The following is a 12,302-nucleotide window of genomic DNA, read 5'->3' as shown; positions in this document are numbered from 1 at the left end:
AAATCATTTTAGGTGACGCCACGCGTCGATGACAGTGAGATGATGATGATGATGAAGATAACACCCAGTCCCTGACCGGAGAAAATCGACGACACAGCCGGGAATCGATCCCGGGTACCTTTGCACGGCAACCTGTCGCGCTGACCACTCGGCTATCGAGGCGGACGCTTCACAAAATGGACACCGCCGACATTCAAGAAATGTTTAAAAACAAAAGACCATTAACTTCCGCCATGAACACCGAATGAAAAACGGCAGGCCATAGTGATCACAAGGAATCGCGCCATCAAGACCGAAGGCGAACTCCTTGGGAGTTACAAACCGTGCAAGACGTTCAGCTAGGTATCTACCATTAAAGAATACATATAGAATCATATTGGTGTTACGGGGTGATGAGAAGGATGGAATGTGATGGCATGCAACCGAACGTGAAACATTCTGTCGTGGAGCTTATCGTGAAACTGATTATTCTTTACGGCGCAGCTGCAGATAGTGCAATAACATGACTTATAGGCACGAAAAAACAAACATGCAATCTGAAATTGTCCAGTGGTTCCAAGTGGCACGAATTTCGATGTCACACACTCTTCAGGAGCGATAGTATTACTTTTATTCTCAGAGCAGAAGTCATACAAAACCACCTCTGGACGTAATAACGGCCTTGATACGCCTGGGCATTGAGTCAAACAGAGCTTGGATGGCGTGTACAGGTACAGCTGCTGCCCACGCAGCTTCAACACGATAGCACAGTTCATCAAGAGTGGTTACTGGCGTATTGTGACGAGCCACTTGCTCGGCCGCCATTAACCAGACGTTTTCAATTGGTGAGAGATCTGGAGAATGTGTTTCTGTATCCAGAAAGTCCCGTACAGGACCTTCAACATGCGGTCGTGCATTATCCTGCTGAAATACAGGATTTCGCAGGGATCGAATGAAGGGTAGAGCCACGGGTCGTAACACATCTGAAATGTAACGTCCACTGTTCAAAGTGCCGTCAATGCGAACAAGAGGCGACCGAGACGTGTAACCAATGGCACCCCATACCATTACGCCGGGTGATACGCCAGTATGGCGATGACGAATACACGCTTCAGATGTGCGTTCACCGCGGTGTCGCCAAACACGGATGCGACCATCATGATGCTGTAAACAGAACCTGGATTCATTCGAAAAAATGACGATTTGCCATTCGTGCACCCAGGTTCGTCGTTGAGTACACCATCGCAGGCGCTCCAGTCTGTGATACAGCGTCGAGGGTAACCGCAGCCATGGTCTCCGAGCTGATAGTCCATTCTGCTGCAAACGTCTTGGAACTGTTCGTGCAGATGGTTGTTGTCTTTCAAACGTCCCAATCTGTTGACTCAGGGATCGAGACGTGGATGCATGATCCGTTACAGCCATGCGGATAAGATGCCTGTCATCTCGACTGCTAATGATATGAGGCCGTTGGGATCCAGCACGGCGTTCCGTATTACCCTCCTGAACCCACCGATTCCATATTCTGCTAACAGTCATTGGATCTCGACCAACGCGAGCAGCAATGTCGCGATACGATAAACCGCAATCGCGATAGGCCGCAATTCGACCTTCATGAAAGTCGGAAACATGATGGTACGCATTTATCCTCCTTATACGATGCATCACATCAACGTTTCACCAGGCAACGCCGGTCAACTGCTGTTTGTGTATGAGAAATCGGTTGGAAACTTTCCTCATATCAGGACGTTGTAGGTGTCGCCACCGGCGCCAACCTTGTGTGAATACTCTGAAAAGCTGATCATTTGCATACCACAGCATCTTCTTCCTGCCGGTTAAATTTCACGTCTGTAGCACGTCATCTTTATGGTGTAGCAATTTTAATGGCCAGTAGTGTATTTTCTATTTTCTGTACTCATTAGACTGCAATTCCATTCAACAAGTCCTGTACTTCTTCTTCGCTTTCACTGAGGATAGCGCGTCCTCAGCGAATTTTAACACTGATATCGTTCCACATTGAATTTTAATCCCGCTCTCGAACCTTTATGTTATTTCTGCATTTACTTCTTCGACGTATAGATTAAACAGCAGGAGCAAAAGACTACGTCCCTGTCATACGCCCTTTTTAACCAGAGCATTTCGTTATTGTTCCTTCTTGGTTCTTGTACGTATTGTGTGTTACCCATTATTTCCCTATTACTCACCCCGACTTTCCTGAGGATTTCGAACATCTTGCACCATTTTCTGTTTTGGAACGTTTTCTCCAGATCGATAAATCCTATGAACGTGTCTTAATTTTTCTTCAGTATTGCTTCCATTATCAACCGCAACGTGATAACTGCCTCTCTGGTTCCTTTATCTTTCCAACACCCAAACTGATTAGGGTCACATGAAGTTAAAGAATGGTTCGTTGGCGTCAAACACAAAGTTGCTTATTTGCCACCGAGGAACGTTTCATTAATCCTTTCTGCAGATGTAGATGATTTGAAGACGGCCAGTGTTCGAAACTGTTAATCTGCTAATAAATATACGTTACAGCAGTTTTTTGTGCTTGCATAATGTCGTTGTTTATATACGAGATGAGTCAAATGAAAACCTTAAATATTTTTTTAAATATTATTTATTGTGCAGAAGTGGTACAAAGCTCTATCACTTTTCAACATAATCTCCCCCACGCTCAATGCAAGTCCTCCAGTGCTTACAAAGTGCATAAATTCCTTTAGAAAAAAATTCTTTTGGTGGTCCGCGCAACCACTCATGCACCGCGTGGCGTACCTCTTTATCAGAATGGAATTTCTTTCCTCCCATTGCGTCTTTGAGTGGTCCAAACAAATGGAAATAACTTGGGGCAAGGTCTAGTGAGTATGTTGGATGAGTAAGACACTCAAAATGCAGTTTTGTGATTGTTGCAACTGTTGTACGGGCAATGTGGGGCCTTGCATTGTCATGTTGGAAAAGGACACCTGGTGACAGCAATCCATGTCGCTTTGATTTGATTACAGGCCGCAGATGATTTTTTAGGATATCTGTGTATGATGCACTGGTGACAGTGGTCCCTCTAGGCATGTAATGCTCCAAAATGACGCTTTTTCCGTCTCAAAAGAGAGTCAGCATAACCTTCCCTGCTGATGGTTCTGTTCGAAACTTCTTTGGTTTTGGTGATGAAGAATGGCGCCATTCCTTGTTCTCTCTCTTCGTTTCCAGTTGGTGGAAGTGAACGCAGGTTTCGTCCCCAGTAACGATTCTTGCAAGAAAGCCATAACCTTCTCGTTCAAAGCGTCGAAGAAGTTTCTTCACAAACATCAACACGTCGTTCTCTGATTTCAGGAGTCAGCTGCCGTGGCACTCATCAAGGAGACACTTTGTGAAACTGGAGCACATCATGCACAGTGTGGTTCAAAAATGGTTCAAATGGCTCTGAGCACTATGGGACTTAACATCTGAGGTCATCAGTCCCTTAGAACTTAGAACTACTTAAACCTAACTAACCTAAGGACATCACACACATCCATGCCCGAGGCAGGATTCGAACCTGCGACCGTAGTGGTCGCGCGGTTCCAGACTGTAGCGCCTAGAACCGCTCGGCCACCTCGGACGGCTGGACAATGTGGTGTGCTGACCCATGAGTAACGTGTAAACATGATGCAATGTCATTCAATGTCACTCGGCGGTTTTCCTTCACTGTGGTTTCAACTGCTGCAATGTTCCATGGAGTCACAACTCGTTGTGCCTGACCTGGACGAGAAGCATCTTCCACTGAATTCACACCATTTGCGAGCTTCCTACTCTATTCATAGACTTGCTGCTGTGACAAACATGCATCACCGTACTGAACCTTCATTCGCCGTTGAATTTCAATAGGTTTCACAACTTCACTACGTAAAAACCGAATAACAGAACGCTGTTCTTCCCTGGTGCAAGTCACAAGTGGGGCGTCCATCTTTATACTGATACTGCGACGGTACGTGTGCATCTGCACTATGTTGCCATCCACAGGCCATTCTGCACGTTGTTTGTAGCACGCTTACCACCTTACAGGATAATGGCGCAAAATTTCGATTTCTTATTACAAATTTAAGGTTTTCATTTGACTCACCCTCGTACTTTGGAACTGTGCTTCATTGTTCACAGAAAATGTTTTGAAAAATTTTATTTCAACTTCAGTTAATCCTGAGACATTATAAATGAAGTTTTGGAACATCCTGAAAAGCAGACGGTAATGAATCTGCTCCCTCAGTCCTTCCATTCCTTATTCGAACAGTTACTGTCTAGGCCAAACCTTTCGGTTCGCCATGAACTGGATCTAGAGTGCACGGGCGACAGGTCCGCACAAGGTAGCTGCAGTATGCGCTTCGGTATCGAGACCGCCGGTGAACCTGTGCGCAGGTAATTTGCATCGCGCGGACGGCGTGCCGCCAGTCCGTTCCTCGAGACGGCGCCAGCTATCTTTCCGCATCGGGCGGGCTGACACCCGCACGCAGCCTTGCATACGCCGGCTGGCGCCAGTACTCGGTGCCGGCTGTGCCTGTGACACGGAGACACGGAGAGCGCGGTGCCTACAGATGCCTCTCGTCTGATACGGCTGTCCGGTCTCAGCTCTTGGCCTGAACCTCGCCACAGCCTCCGGTAGCTGGTCAAGGGCTCTAGCATACAACAGCCAAGGGAAGGCCTCCGTTTAGCGCCCGCCTACTGCTCTAGCACCAACCATATTCTTCCGCATCCTCCTCTCCCCACCCTCACGCCCACGGATGCACAGCGAAAAATGTCGTTTTTTGTCATTATCTTTTCGATCTGCTACACTTCCTGTTTTTTTTTTAACTCATCAGAGTTCTTTATGAAGAAGGTATCAGTCTAAGACAAAGTTTTTAACAAAATTTAGAATACAGATCATTAATTACCCCTCCTTCGCAGTGACTATTATCAGCTTTCGTTCCTTTGCACAAAAAAGGGCTCTAAAATGTGAAGATCATAGACTCGTTAGTCTTATGAGCACTCTCCGTCTTCACGCCACGGGCGGCCTACCGGGACCACCCGACCGCCGTGTCATCCTCAGTGGAGGATGCGGATAGGAGGGGCGTGGGGTCAGCACACCGCTCTCCCGCTCTTTATGGTGGAGTTCTTGACCGAAGCCGCTACTATTCGGTCGAGTAGCTCCTCAATTGGCATCCCGAGGCTGAGTGCACCCAGAAAAATGGCAACAGCGCATGGCTGCCTGGATGGTCACCCATCCAAGTGCCGACCACGCCCGACAGCGCTTAACTTCGGTGATCTCACGGGAACCGGTGTATCCACTGCGGCAAGGCGGTTGCCCTTAAGTCTTATGAGCCATTCCTTGAAAATATTTCTGGAAGTCATCCGACAAAAATTATATGAAAAAAATGTGTAAAATTCCATTGGTGGGACCCGGTTTAGGTACAACAGAATCAATAGCTGCACCACACGTTTTAGTGTAAAACAGCTGTTATCGAGATAAAAATGTCGCCTGTGGTTCATTCATTGTGAAAAATACTTCTACAGAGTATAATGTCATAAACTCACAGAACATCTTAAGAGAACGGATTTACGAGGTTTGCTCAGAAAGTAAAGCACCGCATTTTCTTTTTTTTTTTTCCTAAGCCGAAAGGAATGCTACGAATGCGAAACGCTACGTATGTATTATTTGAAGTCTCCTCAGTGAGCGCGCCAAGTTTTCGTCTTTTCCGACAGATAGCGTAGCTGCAGGACAGGTTCAAAATGGCGTCTGTAGCTGATGTACGTTGCGACCAGCGTGCCGTCGTCGAATTTCTCATTGCAGAGAAAGAAACTGTGGGGAATATTCTCAAACGCTCTATGGAGCATCTGCTGTCGCCAGAAGTACAGTTAGTCGATGGGCATGGAGGAGGAGGTCATCAGAATGCGGTTCGGCGGAGCTCCACGATTTGCAACGGCTAGGGAGACCATCCACGGCTGTCACACCTGAGATGTTGCAGCGAGCTGATGTTGTCACTCGTGAGGATAGACGCATTACGACTAGAAATCTGTCAATCAGCAAAGGAAATGTGCGTGCAATTATCCACACTCTTGAATATTTAAAACTGTGTGCAGGATGGGTCCCGCAGCGTCTAATGGTGAACCAGAAATCGCACAGAAAAAATATTTTCTTGACTTGTTGCAAAGTTTTGAAGCCGAGAGGGAGGCTTTCTTGTCCCGGATTGTGACAGGTGATGAAACCTGGATTCACCATTTTGAGCCGGCCGAAGTGGCCGTGCGGTTAAAGGCGCTGCAGTCTGGAACCGCAAGACGCTACGGTCGCAGGTTCGAATCCTGCCTCGGGCATGGATGTTTGTACTGTCCTTAGGTTAGTTAGGTTTAACTAGTTCTAAGTTCTAGGGGACTAATGACCTCAGCAGTTGAGTCCCATAGTGCTCAGAGCCATTTTTTTCACCATTTTGAGCCTGAAACAATACGACAGTATTCCCACTCCTCAACGAAAAAAAAAAAAATTCGAAGCAACTTCTTCCGCCGTAAGGTCATGATTACCGTGTTCTGGGATTGTGAATGTATGATTCTCATTGATGTGATGCCAAAAGGCGGTACCATAAATACCAGCGAGTGCCTGAGAAGCGGTCGCCACTCGCAGGTGTCCGCTTGTGCTCCATGAGTGACAGAGTGGATGTCTTACTGTGGGGAAGATTCACAAGCGCTCTATGGAGCATCTGCTGTCGGCAGAAGTACAGTTTCATGCTCAAAATGGTGAATCCAGGTTTCATCACCTGTCACAATCCGGGACAAGAAAGCCTTCCTCTCGGCTTCAAACACATTAACAAAACTCAAGACGCGCTTCCGGTGACTTCGGCGCCACAACAGCTGAGGAGACGTTTTATTGCAACAAGGCAGCTCTCGGCTCCACCCAAGTCTGAGGACTACTGAACACATCGCAAAACAGGGTTGGACAGTGTTACCCCATCCACCCTACAGCCTTGACCTGATCCTCTCGGACTTCCGCTTGTTTGGGCTATTAACGGATGCTATTCGTGGAAGATATTTTGAGAGCGATGAGGAGGTGATTCACACAGTGAAGTACTGACTCCAACACCAGTACAAGGACTGGTACCGATAGGGCATAAACGACCTTGTTTCACGCTGGAGGAAGGACATAGAATGGGATGGAGATTACGTGGACAAATAGGTTGTGTAGGTAAAACACCATTCTTTCATGTGAGTAATTCTGATTTTTTTCAATAAAGAATTGTTGAAGGAAAAAATGCGGTGCATTGCATTCTATGCAACCCTTGTAGATCATAAAGACACCCTCTGCACAGAGATTTATGCTGGAATCAGACAGCACAAGTTAAGTTTGGTAATAACGTCAATGAATTAGTTTATATCTGTGCATGCATTCGACAAGGATGCGTCACTCCTGCTATTCAGTTTGTACTCAGAAAGTATCTTCCAGGAAGCACTTAGTGGTTCAAATGGCTCTGAGCACTATGGGACTTAACATCGATGGTCATCAGTTCCCTAGAACTTAGAACTACTTAAACCTAACTAACCTAAGGACAACACACAACACCCAATCATTACGAGGCAGAGAAAATCCCTGACCCCGCCGGGAATCGAACCCGGGAACCCGGGCGTGGGAAGCGAGAACGCTACCGCACGACCACGAGCTGGAAACACTTAGTGATACAGACAAAGGCGTAAAGATTAATGCAGTTCTCAAATACAACGTATGCTGTGCTGATGATATGCTATTGATCACTGATAATTTAGATCTTCAATAACTCGTCAACATAACAGGAGATTACAGCAGTAATCTTGCTCTGAATGTCAACACCAAAAAGTCGCGTTTTATGATTGTCATACGACAGACCGAGTGTTTGCAAATGCAATGGCTCCTTAATACAAAGAGCAGACAAGTTTAAGTACCTTGGAACGTGGTCAAGAAAACTTAAGTGCAGACCTAGACCTTAACCTTCCAGTTCGAACTGCAAGATGTGACATCTGGCCTGCGCTTCCCCCTTTACCGTCTGATGGATGGGCAGTAAATAAGCCAACAGCAAGGAAGAGCAAGACCTCTGAAATGTGGATTTACAGTAAAATGCTTAAAGTACCGTAGAAGCAAGAGAAACTAAGACCGGAGTGTTGCGAAGAATACACAAACAGCAAGAAACATTAGCAACGTTTAATGGTTCAAATGGCTCTGAGCACTATGGGACTAAACATCTGTGGTCATCAGTCACCTAGAACTTAGAACTACTTAAACCTAACCAACCTAAGGACATCACACACATCCATGCCCGAGGCGGGATTCGAGCCAGCGACCGTAGCAGTCGCGCGATTCCGGACTGAGCGCCTAGAACCGCTAGATCACCGTGGCCGGCTCAACGTTTAATAGAAGAATGACTGCATGTCTAGGACATGGCTTACGGAACGCCAAATATATATTCCAACAGTTGATAATCAAAGGGAAGGTTAAGGGTGAAAGAAGAAAAGCACGAAGAAGAACGTCTTGACTAGATAATGTGAAGGAATGCGCAGGATTACCAAGTACAGTGCAGCTACTACATACCGCGATTCATAGAACGATGTTGCATTGTGTGGGCTCCAATATATATTAATGGATAGACAGAAGAAGAACAAGAGTTCAGTCCTTTCTCTCTATTAACTACGACCCCTATAATACAAGCGGTAGTTATAAAAGTTCAATTATCTACTAAAAACAAAGCGCGACCGTGAAACTGTAATCTCTTCTCTACATAATCTCACTCAAAGCAACTTAATTGTCCCAACTATTAATAATTTGGGGTACACCTTGATTATAGAAGTCTGTATTTTGGGTGCTCAGGAAAGGTACCATCTCCAACATAACCTGGTCAGGATTCTCCAAATGTCTGCTACGCAACTGTTTTTGCATTCGAGGACACAAGAGGAATCCTCTGGGTGGCTCGCCAGCAGTATACGGCGGTTGAGAAAAGATCTTACAGCACAGAGAAGCAGCATGTTTTTGAACCAGGGCTGATAAACCATCGACATATCGAGGTATCAATATATTTGTCCGACAAACGTCGATATACACGGCGATATTTACACCCGTTATATCGATATCTAAATGGCAATAACGAGCGCCGATATTTCTATTTTATATTATATTTTTACACTATTTTCGGTACATATTTGAAGTTGTTCTTTTGAAATTGTGAAATTGTAGTAGAGTATAATTTTACTTTGCCTGTTTGAAGGAGACTTGCTACTTTTTGAGCTTTCATCACGTCCAATCTTTCTCTTTGAGTATATGAAGTAAGAATATGTGACACAGAAGAAGAAGTCTGATTGCACAGTTGGGGGGGGGGGGGGCGTGCTGGCCGTGTGAATTATGAGTGGAAGGCAAGATTTCCAGCGAGAAGAAACAGCACACCAGTCGCGTTAAAAAACAACTAGTGTACTATTTCTTCCCGTCGGCATTCTTCAAAAATAGTTGCTGGAAATGATGAACAAAAATGTAGATCACAAGATTAGTCTTTGCGGTGGGCCCAGACGTGTGGAGGGAAATGCAGACGTAATTGGCGATCGGCGCTACCAACAGAAACTGCAACATTTGGCGCTACCAACAGAAATTGCAACATTTAGTTTCACTAAACAATTTTGACACTACGACTGCTAGGTTTCTCGTGTTTTCGTGTTGGCAGAAATAAAAAAAAGCAAGGAATTCGGGATGAACTTTTCCGGACAAATCCGATGTGCGACGAAACCGAACGATTGACCTATCGGACACCTTTTATTGTGCCACATACATCCAGTTACCATTGTCAGCAAAGTGGTTACCGCCAAGCGTGAAGGTACATCGTTTTCCTTTCAATTCTTGCTTTAAGGGGAATAATCGGGCTGCTAGCTTGTTGATATACAGAATATCTAATAATAAATCAGTACTTAAATGTACAGCTCTAAAACCGATATTTTTATGGGCACGTCAACACGTTTACCTTCGGTATATAGACACTATAAAGATCAGCTATCGAAGTAAAAAAGTTTTTTTTTTAATTTTCTTTGGCCTGTGTTTTCATTTTTTCACTGTCGCCTCGATTGTGGCATGTCGGTCTTTGAGTACCAGAGTCTCTTTGTACATGCTGATATCCAGACGCCACAGTACCGAAGCAGGGCGGTAGAGCAAAGGTCTCCATTTTTTTTCGCAGTGGGTAGGATAACTACAAAATTATAAGCGCGGGCCACGTCATCATACTCATGAGCCAGATCGAAAGCTCTGGGGATAATGGTCAGCATTCCATGTTAATCACGGGTGAGTGGCATGCAGTGCATGAAAAACAAGGGCAGTCAACATATCCATTTACTAAAAAAGTTATCATAGAAGGCGAAGTCAACAAAAAAGATAGCTACATCAGACCTAGTGTCCGCGTGTGCGAATCTCACAAACTAAGCAGCAAAAAACTTTATTGAGTTCGGTGAAACTGGCGTTTTGCTTTCTAGATATCATCAATGTTTGATTTCATTCTGCTGCACCCAACCAAGAGAAATGGTTTCAAATATACTTCAGATAATATACCTCATTTTTGAAAACGTTTGCTCATAGGCGTAAGTTGTTCCAGACAGTGATGCCGTATCAGCGGAAAAATACTTCAGATTCGGAAATTCAACACAGGTAAACAGCGGAAAAATTCAACATGTTTTCCTTCTCTGTGCATCTCTTTCAACAAGCCATTTTCATGCAAATATAAATGAGCTTCTACTGGAATGCAACTGGCACACCATCAAGGTTACATTTAAACTGATTCTGGAACAGAAGAACGTCACTCCGAATTCTTTCAAGATCTGAAAATTTCTTCAAAATGCTGCGAATAATTTTTTTCTGAAAATCAAAGTTAACATCTTCGGGGATTATAGCACAAAACTTTTTAAAACAGTGAAACGAGAAAGGTATTCTAGTTCCAGGTATGTTGGAAATAATGATAGCTTTCTCCGAAATCCTTTGATGACTTTATAGAGCTCAAAGGAGAGGTTATCCTTTCCCTGATATTTGAGGTTCAGTTCATTTACGTGGGATGTGCTGTCCACTAAAAGTGACAACTTGGACAGCCAGGCAGGATGTAACAGCTGTGGATGTTTTTCAGTGAGAAAAAAAAATAGAACTTAACCGCCACTGCTGCGTGAAAAGCAAGTCACAGAATTAAGAATAAATTTCCTCACGGAGATCCTGGAACTGACGGTGACTGAATGCATGTCCCCGAATGAAGTTCATGCGGGATAATACGGTATAACTGCCTGTGTACGTATTCGTAACACCAACAGTAGGGCAAATAACTTCCTCTGTTCAGTGAGGCAGTTAGCTTTCGATGCACTTGGTACAGAATTTTGTCGTTATTTACTCATCCGCACAGCAGGCGTGTTGATTACACCACAATCTCGTTTACTTAAATGTTTCCAGGGATATCTTATGCATCTATGATTCATCTTTGTTCAAATGTTTCTGATTAGGTGGTTCTGTATGCAACGTATTTCACACATTGGTATTTATAATGCTTCCTGTCTCCATTGCTATGGTTTGAAGAATCTTTAGTTTATTTTCATTCCCAAGTCACTGACGAATTCCTACTTAAAGATACGAGTACATACGTGCTTTGTTGGATATTTTGAATCTGCAGTTAATTTAAGTTACGAACTCTGTTCCTTACTTCGACTTCAGCAAGGTAGTTAGTCAATGCGAAGTGGAAATGTCCGCGGATCGTGGTCGTGCGGTAGCGTTCTCGCTTCCCGCGCCCGGTTCCCGGGTTCGATTCCCGGCGGGGTCAGGGATTTTCTCTGCCTCGTTATGACTGGGTGTTGTGTGATGTCCTTAGGTTAGTTAGGTTTAAGTAGTTCTAAGTTCTAGGGGACTGATGACCATAGATGTTAAGTCCCATAGTGCTCAGCGCCATTTTTGAAGTGGAAATGCAATCAGTATAAAGTTTTTCAGAAGTACAGTCATTGGATGCTTTACAACTTGGAAGTTAAGTGACGGTATGACGACTCAAAGACTGCTTGCCGCTCATCAGATTTTGTTCTACATGATTGTCATACATCTTTATATTTCAGGTTTTGTGTGAATTGGTGTTAGGATGTCAGATAGAGCCACACATAATCAGTGAACATGATTTACAAAGGTGGATCATTGACACGCTCTAAGAATCAGATTATGAAATTCCTAGAAGTAACTGTGATCCTACAATTCTCCCAAATACTCATTCATATTCCCATTTCGGTTCCTTTGCGCAAAGTAGGAACTACCTATTATTGAATACGTTTTTGTAATGTGGTAAGGATTTGTTGACCTTGAAAAAGCATTCTACAGTGTA

At 44.5% G+C, this 12,302-nt stretch overlaps 1 pseudogene; it reads right to left on the bottom strand.

Annotated features, from left to right (window-relative positions):
* Window positions 1–5,168: 5,168 nt before the first annotated feature.
* LOC126177527 (5S ribosomal RNA) lies at window positions 5,169–5,286 on the bottom strand (annotated as a pseudogene).
* Between the last annotated feature and the right edge of the window lie 7,016 nt (window positions 5,287–12,302).

The sequence above is a fragment of the Schistocerca cancellata genome, chromosome 3 (genome assembly GCF_023864275.1).
Source record: "Schistocerca cancellata isolate TAMUIC-IGC-003103 chromosome 3, iqSchCanc2.1, whole genome shotgun sequence".
Lineage (NCBI taxonomy): Eukaryota > Metazoa > Arthropoda > Insecta > Orthoptera > Acrididae > Schistocerca > Schistocerca cancellata.
This window is presented reverse-complemented; position numbering and strand designations above follow the sequence as displayed.